General features: G+C 54.5%; 1 long non-coding RNA gene across 2 annotated transcripts in view; it reads left to right on the forward strand.

Moving 5' to 3' along the window:
• LOC105489838 (uncharacterized) overlaps positions 1-12848 on the forward strand; it is a 29260-nt gene extending 16412 nt beyond the window's left edge. Inside the window, exons 1-3 of one of the 2 annotated variants that reach the window (XR_011625318.1) lie at positions 9138-10010; positions 10756-10937; positions 12632-12848. This is a non-coding gene — a long non-coding RNA (uncharacterized lncRNA). Of the gene's footprint in view, positions 1-9137; positions 10011-10755; positions 10938-12631 lie in introns of those variants that run through there. The other variant, XR_003019884.2, reaches the window with a different exon arrangement.
• The last annotated feature ends 644 nt before the right edge of the window (positions 12849-13492 follow it).

A 13492-nucleotide genomic window follows, 5' to 3' on the forward strand; every position in this document is an offset into this window, starting at 1 on the left:
GCCCCACCACCCACCATCCACTGACCTAATCGCTAAGCTCCAGTGTGCAGGGGCAGCGGTGTAGGAATTGCTCACCTGTACCCCTCGGCAGAAGCATTTGTCTACCAGGGTACAGGGCTCATGTGCGGGTCCATTTGCTTTTGGTTTCACAGACTTCATCATTTGTGAGGGTACCCAGGTCAGCCCCTTCCCCCAGCGCCTCCAGTGAGGCTGCTCCCTACATCTGTAATACAGCCAGAGGCTCTCGCCACACATGGCCCGCCTTCCGTCCTAGACATCCAGCCTCTTGACTGAACTTTAAAATTTGCATACATTAAGGCTCACTCTTGCTGTAAAGTTCTGTGGGTTTTGACAGATGCGTAGTGTCATGTCTCTGCCATTACAGTGTCTTTCACATTAGTTTCACATCCCTAAAAACCCCCTGTGTTCCACCCATCCAACCACTTCCTCTTTCCCAAACTCCTGGCAACAACTATTTCCATAAATGTATTTTTGTGGTGGGTTTTTGGTGAACAATTTTATCAAATTAGAAATATTTCATTTGTTTCAATTTCTAATTTGCTCAGAAATTTTTAAAAAGTCACCAGTGGCATCACTTGAGACATTGGGACCCTTTTTGCCCTGTCATCTATTCAGATGGTATTTGCATGGATTGAATTCTGATATTAAACCTTCCTTGAATTCCTGGGAGAAACCCTTAGACCTATCAGGGTCCCAGTAGGAGACAGACCCACATTTAGAGCAGGTTACTTGTGGCAGTGTTTAACAAAGGGGCTCTTTATAAAGGTGGGACAGAGTATTGGAAACCTCAAGGGGCAGTACTTGTCCCAGGACTGGCCAAAGGCATGCCTGGTGGAGAGAAGTTTCTGGAATGTGAAGGAGAGTGCTGTGGGGATGGAGATGCCTGGAGAGGAGCCATGACATTCCCAAGGTCACCTTACACAGTCATCTGCTATCATTTGCAGATCACATGTCAGCTTACTTAGCAAACCCAACAGAATGGACAGGAAAACTTAATGTTATAAATAACACATAGTTCTCCCCAGATGGACATAATAAATTCAATGTGATTCTAATCAGAGTCTCATTTGGGCTTCATTTTTTTTTTTTTTAAGAAATCAATAAATGTACTCTACATTTTACATGAAAGAATACCAATCAAAAGCAGCTAAGATGGTTTGAGAAAGAGGAAAACGGACACGCTGCTTGCTCCTACAAAGCCGGGTAACTGAAAGCGGCAGTGGAAGAGGCTGGGACCGTGGAGGGAGACCCAGGCTGCACGGGGTGGGAGACGGCTCCGCCAGGCGTTTCCTCCCGGCGCCCCCGGGGAGCTGAGGTTTTCGTAATTAATACTTAGTGTTAATACTTGTGCTTGGTGGAGAGGAAGTGAGAGCAGAGGGCGCTGGGCCATTGCTTCTCACTTTCTGGGACTCCAGCATCCCCAGGCAGGAGTGTCTCTGTCCTGGCAGGCAGGTCTTGGGCCTCAGGTCTGAACATCTGAATGTCTGTGCACCCCTGCCAGGGCCCCTCTTGGTCCTGCAGGCTCCTGGTGCTGACTGGGGCACAGGGAGCCCTGAAGATGTCTGGGGGTCTGTGGGTGCTGCAGGCACTGCTGGCTGGTTATAGTCACAACAGTCCCCCGTTGTGGGCACTTTTCCTTCCACTTCACAGTGGAGGAAACGGGTTCTGAGAGGCAGCAGCTTTCCCAAGTGCAACTGGGGCCAGGACTTGAACCCAGATCCCTGAGAACCTGAACCCAGGCATCTGCTCTTGCTCTCCAAGCTTCCAGACAGAGAAGGAGAGGGGGTGGCGACCGTCATCGGGAGGGGCTCCAGATGGAGGACAGGGCAAGGGAGAGCCCATTGGGCGGCCTGGGGTGGAGGCATCCGGGGAACCTAAATCAGGGCACCTGGGAGGAGGAAGTTCCCAGAGGACTGCAGACCCTGCAGCTGTGCCTCCGAGGTCAGAACCGCCCACGCCCACCAGGCAAGACGTGTGGCTCCCGGCTGCAGCCATCAGGGTGGAAATTCACGTCTCAGCTGAGGTTTAAGGCACACCTGAACCTCTGCTAAAAATACTCGGGCAGCGTGGGTCTGGTGGAGTTGGCTGCAGGGTGCATCTGGGTGGGGGTCCCAGTGAAGCCAGAATAGGTGCCAGCGACCTGCAGAGTGGTGCAGTGCGGTGGGGGGTGTGGATGCCGGGCCTGCAGACCAGCTCCACGGGGGAAACTGAGGTGGGGTGGGGAGGGCACAGTGAGTCGCTGGCCCGCGGAGCCCCCGTTTGTGGCTTTGCTGGCAAACCGTGAAGCCTGTGCAAGGTAGGAGAGGCCACGGGCTGGCGGCAACCTGGGCGTCCTGGGCTGCTCAGAATGTGCTGCCTCAGTTTACCCAGCTGTACCATGCAGAAACCAACCTTGCCCCTCCCTTTCTCACCAGTGGTCAGTAAGATGTGGAGGTGGAGGGGGGTTGAGGTGTAGGCGGGGGCTGTAAAGTACCCTGCAGTAATGGGGGGCAGGTGTTGGACACTGGGGTGCTGGAATCAGGCCCTGCGACCTCAGGGAGGCTAACCCGACTTCTGGTTCCCAATCCCCTTCTGGGTGAGTGGGCGTGCTCCCCTCCTTCAGTGAAGAGGGTTGTTGGGGTACTCTGCAGGTCTTTTCTCCCGACAAGGATGGGGTAGGAGCAGGGAAGCTTTGGAGGGAGGGGCTCGGGGCTGGGAAGGAGGGAGGGTCCCAAGGAGGAGGGAGCCCTGTGACTAGTTGGGGCAGGTCACTGTGACACCGGTCTCACTGTGGAGGGGGTGGTGTTGCTGAGACCTGCATGGGCTTGTGTTTCCAGTGGCCCCACCAGAATCCAGGACCACCAAGGTAGGGGGTGCTGGTGGTTTCTGAGTACCTTCCCACACTGCCCCCATGGCAGACCCCTCCCAGGAGATCCCAAACATTCCCCACTATGCAGGGGAAGGGTGGAGCCCCCTTCCCCCGGGACTGCCTGCCTGGAGTCACCTCCTCTGGGCCTGTGTGTCCCTCCTGGGGAGGGACAGAAAGGAAGGTGGCAGCTGGAGGGCTTCCAGAGATCACTGACCAGCACCAGGCAGACAGGAAGACTCTGGAAGTCAAGCTATGACTTTTTTGAGACAGGGTCTCGCTCTGTCACCCAGGCTGGAGTGCAGTGGTGCGATCTCAGCTCACTGCAACCTCCATCTCCTGGGCTCAAGTGATTCTCCTGCCTGGGCCTCCCAAAGTGCTGGGATTATCCGCATGAGCCACTGCTCCCAGCCTAAAGGGGACATTTTCATTGTCAATTCCTTAATTTCCACTTTAGAGGGCAGGAAACTAAATCAGCCAGCTCGGTCCAATGGCAGGGGTTTAAGCCCCTTCTGAGGGCAGCCTGCCCTTCAATTGTGGGGGCTGCCTCAGGGGCCCTTTGATTTTGCATGGATGTGATGGTAGTACCACTCATCTTCCAAACCAGGACACCTTTGAGAGAGAAACAGGTGCTCCTACCAGTGACGCCAGGACACCAGGGATGGTGCAGCCCACCTGCAGAGCTGAGGCCAGGCTCTGTCGTGGGCTGATGCACTGTAGCAGGACCAGCCGCAGACAAAACTCCTCAGACACCGAGTTAAAGAAGGAAGGGCTTTATTTGGCCGGGGGCATCGTCAAGACTCCTGTCTCAAGAGCCGAGCTCCTTGAGTGGGCAATTCCTGTCTTTTTTAAGGGCTCACAACTCTAAGGGGGTGTGCATGAGAGGGTCGTGATCGATTGAGCAAGCAGCAGGTACGTGACTGGGGGCTGCATGCACCGGTAATTAGATCGGAGCAAAACAGGACAGGGATGTTCACAGTGCTTTTCTATACAATGTCTGTAATCTATAGATAACATAACTGATTAGGTCAGGGGTCGATCTTTAACTACCAGGCCCAGGGTGTGGTGCTGGGCTGTCTGCTTGTGGATTTCATTTCTGTCTTTTAGTTTTTACTTTTTCTTTCTTTGGAGGCAGAAATTGGGCATAAGACAATATGAGGGGTTGTCTCTTAGCGCCACAGGCAAAATGCATCTGTTTGTTGCTGTGTAACAAATGACCCTCAAATGTAAATCCCAGAGATCATGTATTTGCACGGGGCTCAGCAGGGCTGCCTCATCTCTGTCCACATGGCATCAGCTGAGGTGCCTGAGTGGGGGGTGGAGGGCCAGCTCCGTGATGGCTCACTCAGCATGGTGGCTAGGGGCCCAAGAGTCAGCCTCCCAGGGGAACACGACGGAGGTGCGTGGACTCCAGAGCTGTGAAAAGAAATTCCGTAATGGAGATGGTTATGTCAGGGCTATATAAAAAGGAGCTGGGAGGTCAGGAGGAGCTGGACCCAGTCCAACTCGCCAGATGGAACTGACCCCTTGACCTGGGCCAAATCATGAACCAGCTGACTTTGATTTGAACTGTTCGCACCAGGCCTGATCACTGGTCTGCTGGGGACAGGCACACCTGACTAGACTGATTATCAGCCAGAGCTGTCCTACGCTATTAAGCCCCCACCGTTGGTCATGGACCATGCCAACACCTTCTGGATGTGTAGACTCACTGCAAACCTTTGTAAGCCCCTGCCGGGCCTCCCTGGCACAGACATGATTGAGCTCCTGGCTAGATCTGTGTCTCCTGAATTGCAGTTCCTGAGACCCCCCCCTTTTCTTTTGTTTCCTGATCTGCAGTGTTGGTCTATTTCTTGTTCGTTGACAGAATATAGCTTGCACGTCACCCAGTCACTTTTTTTTTTTTGAGATAGGGTCTTGCTCTCTTGCCCAGGTTGGAGTGCAGTGGTGCAATCATGGCTCACTACAGAATTGACCTCCTAGGCTCAAGCGATCCTACTGCTTCAGCCTTGTGAGTAGCTGGGACTACAGGTGTGTGTCACCATGCCTGGCTCATTAAAACAAAAAAAAAATTTTTTTTTTTGAGACGCAGTCTCGCTCTGTCACCCAGGCTGGAGTGCAGTGGCACAATCTCGGCTCACTGCAAGCTCCGCCTCCTGGGTTCACGCCATTCTCCTGCCTCAGCCTCCCGAGTAGCTGGGACTACAGGTGCCCGCCACCATGCCTGGCTAATTTAAATTTAATTTTTTTTTTTTTTTGTAGAGAGGTGGGAGTTTCACTATGTTGCCCAGGCTGGTCTTGAACTCCTAGGCTCAAGTGATCGTCTTGCCTCGGCTTCCCAAAGTGCTGGGATTACAGGTGTGAGCATTTGTAATGCACCAGGCCAACACAGTTCACTTCTGTTGTCCTCTGTCAGCAGAGACCCAAAGGCCTGGCCAGGCTCAAGGGGAGGGGACACAGCCCCTGCATCTTGATGGGGGAGAGGCAGGGTTAGGAGGGCTTGTGGGATAGGAGATGGCGCGGTGGCCATTGTGGGACCCAGGCAGCCTCAGGAGGCATGGGGGATGGCGCTGCTCTCACAGGGAACTTCTGAGCCCTGCGGGGGCAGCTGCATCTCAGCAGTGCGGGTGTGCACCTGGAGAGATGCTTCTCTGCTCACATGGGTTTGTGCCCGTGCCCTGTCTGCACAGTTTTCTGCGTGCTCTGAAGGAGCAGCCATGCACGCGGTTTCTGCTTCCTCTTTCTTGACACACGCTCGCTTGTGGGTGCCAGGACCCCATATGCTTTTGGTTCCCCTCTATATGAGTGAGCCCAGGTTACTGTAACAGAAGACCTCAGCCTGGGCAGCTTAGACAGCAGACATTTATTTTCTCACAGCTCTGGAGCCTGGAAGTCCGAGATCAAGGTGCCGTCAGTGTCAGTGTTGGTTTCTGATGAAACCTTTCTGCCGGCCTTGCTGTGTCCGCCTCTGGTGTCTCCTCCTCCTCTTGGAAGGCCACGGTCCTGTTGGATTAGGGTCCATCCTTATGACTTCGTAAAGGTCGTAGTTACCTTCTAAAGACCCTATTTCCAAATCGGTCACACTGGGGGTTGTGGCTTGACATAAGGATTTGGGGGGGGTCACACTTCAGTCCATAGCACCCTCCTACCTCCCTGGCTGCCCCAGCTCTGCCTCTGCTACCCCCTCCTCTTCCCTCTCCAGAGGGGCCGTGCCCCATCTCATCTATGAAGACTGCCCGAGTGCTACTGAGCCTGGCAGGTCCTGCCCCCGGCCCCGCTCCCACTCCTGCGCTCTCTCTGCACTGTCAGCCTCCCACCGCCCTCCATGTCCTCAGAAACACACTTGATGAGGCTGAAAGAACCGTGACTCTCTCGCCCGCCCCACCATCTGCTTTTGCCTCCCATGGGACACCCCACCACTCTGTCAAGCCCCGAGCCAGCCTCTCTCCATGTTCTTTCCTCGCCTCACTGCCCCCACACCGAGGAGCTGGGCACTGCTTCCTAAATCTCCCTTCCTCCATTGCTCACCACCTCCCCTGCCACCACCATATCCAGGGGCCAAAATTGTTCTGCCTGCTCTCCCCCGCTCCGCTGGGGCCTGAGGGCAGTCTGCTCCCGTGGGAGCCTGCGGGATGCTGGCAAGCCACAGATGCAATCCTGTCCGTGGCTCCTGCCTCACTGCAGGTTACAAACATGCCTCCCTTTTTCTGCTGTTGGAATGAAGTTCAGAACCACAGCCCTGAAGCCCCATCCCGTCTGGTCCTGCTGCCTCCAGCCGCGTCTCAGACCCCTCTCTGCACTCATCTGCCTCCAGCCGCGCTGACGTCAGTGCCAGGCGTGTGCCTCTTCCCTCCTTCCCCAGGGCCTTTGCACGTGTAGCTCCCGCTGCCTGAGTGCTCTTCCGTGGCTCTGGCTCAATCTGACATTCTATTTTTTCCTTGAAGAGTTAAGTGGAAGTTATATGCTCTATTTCTATTTTAAAATAGTCACTCTTAGAATTTTAACAAGTATATTTAGAATACAAAGATAGCCAGCATTTCCATCCTCCTCCTGACAGATCACACCCCTCCTGGCTCACAGATCATTGCGACTGCCCAATACTCAGGTCTATCTTGCCTTTATTATTACCCTTCGCTTTCAACAGGGCTTTGTTGCACACAGCCAGCACCCATTGAGGTTTGCACATGTTTGCACCCCACTCTTTCTGGCAGCCCAGGCATCCCCTCTTTCTGAGCTGCATTCTGTGGAGGTTCCTCTGCTGAGGAACTGGGTGGTGGTGGAGTCATTTTGCTCATCCGATGCTTCTCCCATACCCGTAAGTGGGAGTGGAGCGGGGCGTGTGGGTCCGGCTGCTGCCTCTGCCTCTGCCTCTGCCTCAGCACTTCGGAGACGTTCATCTGCTTCTGTTCTTGCCATTCGTGGGGTCTGCCTCTAGCAAGTTCTCCTTCAGCATTCTGAGTGTACCAAGGGAGATCTAGGGATGGGCTGCTTTTATTCTTCCTGCTTGAGAGTGCTGCACTCTTGAGGCTGAAGTTTCCATATTTTATCAGTTCTGGAAAATTCTCAGCCATATTGTCAGGGAGGTGGTGGGCTCTCCCATTTTATCTCTTTCCACCTCTTGGAATTCCTTCCTTCCTTCCTTCCTTCCTTCCTTCCTTCCTTCCTTCCTTCCTTCCTTCCTTCCTTCCTTCCTTCCTTCACTCCCCTCCTCTCCCCTCCTCTTCCCTTCCTTTCTCTCTTCTTTTCTTTTTGAGACGGAGTCTCGCTCTGTCGCCCAGGCTGGAGTGCAGTGGCGCGATCTCAGCTCACTGCAAGCTCCGCCTCCCAGGTTCACACCATTCTCCTGCCTCAGCCTCCTGAGTAGCTGGGACTACAGGCGCCGCCACCACGCCTGGCTAATTTTTTGTATTTTTAGTAGAGACAGGGTTTCACCGTGTTAGCCAGGATGGTCTCGATCTCCTGACCTTGTGATCCGCCCGCCTTGGCCTCCCAAAGTGCTGGGATTACAGGCGTGAGCCACTGTGCCTGGCTTCTTTTGTTTTCTTCTCTTCTTTCCTTTTCTCTCCTCTCCTCTCCTCTCCTCTCTTTTCTTTCTTCAGAGTCTTGCTCTCTCGCCCAGGCTGGAGTGCATTGGCACGATCTTGGCTCACTGCAACCTCCACCTCCTGGGTTCTCCGGGATTCTCCTGCCTCAGCCTCCCGAGTAGCTGGGATTACAGGCACCTGTTGTCATGCCTGGCTAATTTTTGTATTTTTAGTAGAGACAGGTTTTCACCATGTTGGCCAGGCTGGTCTCGAACTCCTGTCCTCAAGTGATCCACCTGCCATGGCTTCCCAGAGTGCTGGGATTACAGGCATGAGCCACTGTGCCCAGCCCCTCTGGAATTTTGATCAGAAGTACGGAAAACCTTCTTATCCATCTCTCCTATGTCTTAACCTCTTCTGAACCCCCTTAACAGCTCCTTATCTATCTGTGCCAATCAGGGGTGATCACAGTCTTCCCTACTGATTCCTCACTTCCCTCTTCATCTGCATCAAATCTGCTGCCAGACCAACTGACTGAGGGTTTGTTCCCACACCATCTTCCCATGTTTAAATGTACAGTTCAAGTTCAGTGGCCGTCAGTACATTCACATTGTTGTGCAACCAATCTCCAGAACTTCTTCACCTTCCCAAACGGAAACTCTGAAACAGCAAACACGAACTCCCCACACTCTCCTTCCCCCAGCCTGGCACCCTCCATTCTGTTTGCTTCTCTGGGGTTGTGACCGCTCTCTTAGTCAAACAGCATATGCCCTTTTGTGTCTGGTTCTTTCACTCAGCATAATGTCTTCAAGGCTGACCTGTGTGGCAGCCTGTGTCAGGACCTCTTGTTTTTCTTTTTTTTTTTTTTGAGGCTGGATAATATTCCCTTTGATGGATACGCTGCTTTTTTCTTTTTGAGACAGGGTCTCGCTCTGGTGCCCAGGATGGAGTGCAGTGGTACCATTATGGCTCACTGCAGCCTTGACCTCCCTGGGCTCAAGCAATCCTCCCAATTCAGCCTCCTGAGTAGCTGGGACTACAGGCGCACACCATCACGTTTAGCTAATTTTTGTATTTTTTGTATTGCTGGATTTTCACCTGTTGGCCAGGTTGGTATTGAACTCCTGAGTTCGAGCGGTCCACCCGCCTTGGCCTTCCATGAGCTGGGATGACAAGCGTGAGCCACCTCTCCCGGCCTGGATACACCACGTTCATCCATCTGTGAGCACCGGGGCTGCTTCCACCCTCGGGTGTTGCTGAGTGATGCTGCTGTGGACACGGGTGTGCAGATATCTGTTCAAGTCCTTGCACTCAGTTCTTGGGAGAATACCCAGAAGTGAAATGGCCGGACGATGTGGCAATTCTATTTTAAGTTTTTGAAATACTGTTTGAAATATCGCCATTCTGGTCTCCATAGTGGCTGCACTGGTTTACCCTCCCTACCCTAAACACCCTCCGTGCTCTGCTGACTCATCCCTCCCTCCCCACTAACCCTGGCAACCACGGGTCCTTTTCCTGTCTCCGTAATTTCCCCTTCTCTGGGATGTCCTAGAGTTGGAATCATATAGTATATGGCCTCTTCCGACTGACTTCTTTCACTCAGGAATATGCATTTAGGGTTCTTCCATGGATTTTCATGACTTCACAGCCGTCTTTGAAGTTTATCAACTTTATATATACACGCTGCCCTGCTTTGTCCCTGGGTTCTGTGAGTTTCGAAGAGGTCGTTTAAGGAGTCAACTGGGTTGGCCTACAAGTTTTTCTTCTTTTTCTGTTTGGAAAAGCAACAGTGCATACCACCAGCACGGGATTCCTGGCTCAATATCACCAACTCGGGATTCCTGGCCCACAGGCCTTGAGCATGAGACGACTGTGGTTCTGAGGCTAAATATCGTAACCTCTCGATTTGGAGAAGGATGCGGGAGAAGTGATCACGGCCTTGGCTCTCCCCAACCTTCTTGTAAAACACGAGCCACCGAGATTGCACAACCAGAGACACAGAGGACACAGTCCACAGTAAAGCCTGGTGGCAGCATGTTCCCCTGGAACACAGAGTAAGAGTGGGAAGGAAGAGACCACCAACCTGGTGGTTGGCGAACAGGAGGAAGCTGAAAGCAGTGGTGGGCATCGGTGGGCTTGGGACCCCATGGACCTCCTCAGGGGCTCCCTGAACCAATGTGGGGAGCAGCCATGGTGGGAGGAGGCGGACACAACCTGGTGGGGAGCCAGGACCACCCGGTTGGAAATGTTCACAGCCGCCAGCCCAAGCCTCCTGAGGGGAGAGTGCTGGGACACAGCGACCAGGAGAAAGGTGCCCAGGCTGAGCTGGGAGGGGGGCGGGCGGGAGCACCCAGAGCCACATAAGAGAGAGCTGTAGAGTCACTGCTAGACCGCATGGCGCCAGGTCTCCAGGCCCAGCTGGAAGACGCACCTGCTGGGAACAAGCCCTGCAGGAGGGGGGCAGGGGGGCAACCCTGGACAGCGGGAGCCACAGGGAGATGACCCCGCGCGCGCCAGCAGCTTGGTGCCTTTCACTGCACGGCCAGCCACTCCGATGCGTAAACAGCGGCCAATTATTTCATGGTTTCTGGAGTTGGCATTTAGGAGGGGCTAATTTGGGAAGCTTGGGTGCAGGGTCTCGCACATGGTCAGATGCTTGCGGGGATGGCTGTCATCTGAAGTCCTGGCTGTGCTCAAGCACCCGTCCAGGTGCCCCGTGTCAGAGGGAGCCCAGGCCCGGCCGTGCCCAGTGTGTCCGGTGCCTTTTGGCTGGGCCATGGGTCTGCTCCTGTACCTGGTGCTGGTCCCTGGGCCCCTCCTGTGGCCACCCCTCAATGACAAGACGCTGCCCTGCTTTGTCCCCAGGTTCTGTGAGTTTCGAAGAGAGGTTCAGAACATCCCCTCCACCATGTGATGGGATGCTGACTGCGGAGCACGGACCGTGTGCCGCCACCACGTGGACTCTGCAAAGACAGACCGGCTTAGCCTTCCCATCTAGAGCCGTCAACACCTCTGCTCTATGGAGGGGGAAATGGAGGCCCAGGGAGGTGAGGTGGCTCCAGGAGGAGCTAGGCTGTGATGGACGGGGCCAGGGAGGTGAGGGCTGTGGGGACCCAGCTCTGTACCCCAGCCTCGCTGCACCCCATGGAGGCCAGCCTGAGGGCCCTCTAGACCAGAGAGTCCTGTCCTGCTCTGAGCGGCCCACAGGCCCGATGGCTCGTCCTCCTCTTTCTGGACTTCCTGAGACCCCCATCCACGCCCTCCTCTTTCTGGACTTCCTGGCTGAGGCCTTACATGTCAAGGGTGGGTGGGGTGGGGCTAGGTGTGCCCCATTGTGCCCGGCCGATGCTGGGGGTGGGGTAGTGCTGGCAGGTGGGCTGGGGTTGCCCTTGGCCCCACCTTTCCAGTGTGGAGTTTGTGCAGCTTCTGCCTGGCCCAGTCGGGCTGTGACTGGCCTCAGGTGTGAGCTGTGAAACCTCAGGCCCACCCTCCCACTCCCAGCCATTCCTTGAGGGGGCCCAGGCCCCCCTGCACTGGAGTGAGAGGCAGATGTCTGCAGCGTTCCAAAAAGATGGCAGGTGTCCACGACACCCCAGCCACGCCCGGGACCTTCTGGACAGGCTCCTGTGGGGGTGGGGGTCCTAATTACAGGGATCCTGAAAACTAGGCCAAGACTTCGAGGCATCTTGATGCTACCAGTCCCCAGACCCAGTGGCTCTGCCCCAGGGTGGGCCCCAGCCCGCCAGAGGAGCCCCCAGGCTGGGAGATGGGGAGACTGAGGCAGGGTGGGCAAGCACTGGGTGGTGGGGGGGCAACCAAACCAGGACCCAGGCAGGAGGCTCGAAGCTCCCTGGGCCCCTCTGCCCCTGCGCCTCCTCTCCCACTCCACCCCATCTCCTCCTGCGCCTCCTCTCCCCCTGCACCCCTCTGGGCCAGGGGGCACCCAGCTTCAGTGTCCGTTTGGCGGGGGGCGGGGTGGGGGGGGGTGTGTGTGTGCGGCGCGCCCTCTGGCGGTAAGCGGTGGCATTGCCTTCCTTTGTCTCGGTCGACGACGGGGGAGGAGGAGGGCCAGGGAGAGGGAAGCGGGGATGGAAGGAGAGTGTGGGGAGTGGAGGGTCCCCAGTCAGGAGGGGGCTGCAAAAGCGAGCGCGCCCGGGGGGGGACGTTCCAGGGCGGGGCGGGCTCACGCGGCTCTAGGGCAGCAAATGTTCAGACCCTCGACTTCCTCGGCCCCTTGGCCTCCCCATTCGGAGCATGGACTTGCCCGGACGCCCAGAGAGCCGCTCTCCATCCTGGGGCTGGTGGCGTCGCAGCCCCCGTCCCGCAGCAGCGATCCCCGGTGGCACGTCTCAGATTTGCGGAACTGCTGCCCCAATCCTACTTTGGCCGGTAGACTTGTTCGTGTGAACACAGTCGCTCAGTGCTAGCCCCTAAAACCCATAAAGCATGCGGAATAGTGTCTTTTAAACAAGTCATCGTCACCCATGGAAACAGGGGCTACGAGGACAAAAGCCCCGTCCCCTTCATCAGGAGATGCATCCCCAATGAAAACTTCCTTTTTCTGTGTAACAATTTTTAATCGAAATGTATAATATAGATTATTTATATCCAAATCAGTGGTTTTGAGAAACTGTGAGCTAATAATGGAAAAATAATGAATCTAGCAGAAACAAAGATAAGAGACTTATGAAGTAAAGAATGAAAAGTGGCATTTCAACTTATACACATATTTCCATTACAGAAAAGCACAGTGAGGCCAGTGGAGGACTTCGAGCAGGAGATATGTCATGTTGGCATAAAATTCTATGGACAAAGTGGTGTGAAAATACAAGGCAAAGGAGAAAACATTTAAGCCTGTTAAAAAAATGTCTCTTAAAAATTGTTGATGATTAAATGACCATTATATTTAGATTTCGCTGGATTCATTTAAAAGACTGGCCAGCCTGGCCAACATGGTGAAACCCCGTCTCTACTAAAAATACAAAAATTAGCTGAGTGTGGTTGTGTGTGACTGTAATCCCAGCTACTTGGGAGGCTGAGGCAGGAGAATAGCTTGAACCTGGGAAGTGGAGGTTGCAGTGAGCCGAGATCATGCCATTGCACTCCCGCCTGGGCCACAGAGCGAGACTCCATCTCAAGAAAGAAAAAGAAAGACAGAGAGAGAGAGAGAGAGATGGGGGGAGGGAGGGCGGTAGGACTGGTCCGACCGTTGTTTAATGAATGTCAGTATGAACGAGCGATCCGATCCGTGCCGTAATATGGATGATTTTATCAACGTGACACTGAGCAAGAGAGACCTTCCACAGAACAGGAACTGCTGTGTAATTCCTTTTATGTGGTGTTCTAGAACAGGCAAGAAATTGTACTGGGGGTGTCTTTTGGGGTAGGGTGGGGGTAGGGCTTTGCTGGGAGAGGGCATAAGGGAACATTCTGGATTGGTGGCGGTGTTCTCCCTCTTGATAGGTGTATGCGTTTGTTAGAAGTCATCTAGGCAACCACTAATCTACCCTTTTTTTTTTTTTTTGAGATGGAGTCTTGCTGTGTCGCCCAGGCTGGAGTGCAGTGGCGCGATCTCGGCTCACTCCAACCTCCGTCTCCCAGG

Source organism: Macaca nemestrina, chromosome 7 (genome assembly GCF_043159975.1).
Source record: "Macaca nemestrina isolate mMacNem1 chromosome 7, mMacNem.hap1, whole genome shotgun sequence".
Classification (NCBI taxonomy): Eukaryota; Metazoa; Chordata; class Mammalia; order Primates; family Cercopithecidae; genus Macaca; species Macaca nemestrina.